Consider the following 3,582-nt stretch of genomic DNA (forward strand, 5'->3'; position numbering starts at 1 on the left):
GGTCCACTTGCGCACTAGCTAAAAATTCACAAAAATAATTTTCAACTTCTGAGAGTTGCAGAATTTTCAAACATCAACTTAGGTTTTTTGAGCCGAATAGTTTTTAGGCCCTCCTTCTAGTACCCTTTTTGTTGAGATGTCATTTTACACAATGCCTAATGATAAAAATCCTTTCAAACTCCTCTCTTGAAAAGATGATCTGGGATCAACTCCAAGGTTTTGGGTGATCTTGCGAGCTACTAGAATTAGCTCAGTTGAAGATATATGTGTTTCTTCATGAGGAGGCATTTACTAGTCTGAACCAATTTCAGATCAAATGATCAATTTGCTTGTTGTTTCAAAATTAACTACAAAAGAGATATGTATTTTATTATTTTATATTTTTATGATGAATTTAATCTAACAATGCAACTATATGAATTCCTAATTTAAACAGGGGTTAGAAAACAAAATAGAAAAGATAATGTAACAAGAAGTTTAAGAAAATAGCATGAAAGTAAAATCCGAATAGACATAAGCCACAAAAACAATGCATCTGTGAGTGAAGCCTTTGAAAAGATTGATGGGTAACCAATGAAAATAGGATCAACCCTTCGTTAATTCTACTGATGCAATCATCAATGGGAATTCAGTAACCATAAGATGTTACAATTTTCATCAAATTGTAAGGCCACAAAAAGTGTGTTCATGCAAGATGAAAAGCTATGGAGGAATAATATGGTGATCTCTTCTCAAACTAAGTAGGTCATGGAATTTGTAGACCTATAGCTAACACAAGAATTAAAAGATCACATGACTAGAAACAACACAATAAACTATTGGCTCAATTACACTTCATGAACAGAGTTCCAATCCCTTATTGATGTTGGTGGTAGATTGAGGTACCAATTGAATGCCATTTCCCCCAAAGTGTATGAGAAAAGGTTACATACCACAGTCATATGCTGAATCTAGTTTCAATTACAAATATCCTTGAAAATTTTAATATGATCTTCTATTGTTCGTAATTCTCCATAGATGAACCATGGGAAAAAATTTTCAATTTTTTTTGGTAAGTTATGTAATGGTCCAGTTAGATTCAAAGGTGAACTTTAGGCATTGAAGAAAGACATGGTGCATAATGATGGGAATGTGTGAAGTAGAATATAAAGCAAATGATGATGATGGAATGTGTAATGTGAATGGGTGGAGTTCTTAGTATCCCTTTATCGCTATGATTCTTGTGAAAGTGACTGAGTTCTAGGAACTTGTGTTTATTCTAGAAAAGCACACCCTTGAAGAAGAACACTTTTTGAAAATAGCACACCTGTGCAATCGGCCCACCTATGCACCAACTAAAAATTCACAGAAATAATTGTAAACTTCTGAGAGTTGCAGAATTTTCAAACAAAAACTTAGGTTTTTTGAGCCGAATAGTTTTCAGGCCCTCCTTCTAGTACCTTTTTTGTCGAGATGTCATTTTACATGATACTTAATGATAAGAATCCTTTCGAACATCTCTCTTGAAAAGCAATGAAAATAGGATCAACGCTTCATTAATTCTACTTATGCAATCATCGATGGAAATTCAGTAACCATAAGATGTTACAATTTTCATCAAATTGTTAGGCCACAAAAAGTGTGCTCATGCAACATGAAAAGCTATGGAGGAATAATATGGTGATCTATTCTCAAATTAAGTAGGTCATGGAATTTGATACCTGTAGCAAACACCAGAATTAAAAGATCACATGACCAAAAACAACACAATAAACTATTGGCTCAATTACACTTCATGAACATACATTCACAAAATATAACATAGTTAGGCAAGAATCACTACACTCCAAATGTAAGCACTAAAAATATATGTTATTACATCAAAATAATGGTAGCCTAGAATACATATTACATTCCTGAATTTATAAGAAAACTTAACCTTAATTTGTGTCGAGAGTTAGTGATATCTTTATGCAATCATATGCTTGTAAACTAGTAAAAAAATCTATTTATGTACAAACTAACTATCTAATTGGTGCTTAGTAGGAATTCATCCATTTTTATATCATTAATTTGACGCATGAGCCCTTACATGTCTTAAAACAAAGAAAACATGAGAAAATAAGAAAGAGAGACATTAATCAATGTAGGAGTGTTTGGAAGTGCCAAAAACAAAGTTTCTTTCTTTACTAGGTGTCTATAGGAGTTAAAATACTGTTAGAATGATTTTTTGATGCATGAAAAAATTTAAACTTAGAACTAGAAGTTAACTATTGGTGCACTTCTGAATTCTTCAAAATCTTCTAGAACACAATTGAAAAAGCACACCTATGCACCTTGCACACTTGTGAACCTAGTGTAGTAGCCCACCTCTGAATTCTTTAAAATATTCCAAAACACAATTAAAAGCGTGCACATGTGCACTTAGCACACCTCTAAATTCTTCAAAATATTCTAGAGCACAATTGAAAAAGTGCACCTACACACCTAGCACACCTGATGCAATAGCACACCTCTTGAATTCTTCAAAATCTTCCAGAATGCAATTGAAAAAGTGCTCTTACACACCTAGTGCACCTGTGCACCTAGCACAATAAAGCACCTATGCGCCAGCATGAATTTTTTTTGGGTTTTTCTCAAACGATTCATGGGAGCACTCTAGTGTACTTATTTTGATCCCTTTGATGATTTAAACCCTTTTTATTACCAAACACTTTCATACATTTCCAAGGCACCTATTTTGAATCTTGTAATTAATAATTGCGTAAGATGAGGAACCTATTCTAATTCATGTGTCCAACCTCTTTATCTTTGATCTTTTTCTTATCTCCAACTATCTTATCCTTCCTGGTGAGGGACTAGGTGATCCAAATTATCCAAAACAATGAAATGTTTGAAATTTTTTCACAAGGTTTTCTACGTATTTTTAACTGGCTTTTTCGGAGGTCTTTTGCTCAAAATTTCAAGTTTAAACTTTCATTAGTCCCTAAAACTAGGCAGCCAAAGACTCACTATTTTAGGGATTGAAATTAGATTTTTAGTTCTTCTTTCCAATGGTGTAAATGGTTTTGAATTTTGAACTCTAGGTCAAAATTTATGACCCCAACAAGTTAAGGATGCCCTTTTTATCTACATAAAGAAGTAAACATTAGTCTAGAAAGCAAAAAATCAAACTTTAAGCAAACCCTATTGATGACAAAAACACAACCCAAATACCTAATCACTTAAAAATACCAAAAACCATAATTTCAACCCTTGATTGCAAAAACGGCACACCTTCTACACCTCAAAGATGTGCCCAGTGTGCCTTTAAACTTAGAAAAGTTTTTTCAATGATTGGGGTGCACATTAGTGCACCTCATGGGGTGTGTTGTTGCACACCCTATACTTGTTTAGGCGTAAAATATTTTATTTTTTAAGGGTGCATGGTAGAGCACCTAATTAAGTGTGCTATTGTGCACCTTAGGCTTTTTAAGTTTGTTTTTAAAATTTTTTTAACAAGTTTTTGTATAAAGTGGTACCATTGATGATGAATGCATGACACAACTTTAGAGCTTTTTTGGACTAACTTAAATTGCTAACAACAATAATCAAGATCTATGG

This window comes from Cupressus sempervirens, chromosome 10 (genome assembly GCF_028749045.1).
Source record: "Cupressus sempervirens isolate cs-2001-9-10 chromosome 10, ASM2874904v1, whole genome shotgun sequence".
Classification (NCBI taxonomy): Eukaryota; Viridiplantae; Streptophyta; class Pinopsida; order Cupressales; family Cupressaceae; genus Cupressus; species Cupressus sempervirens.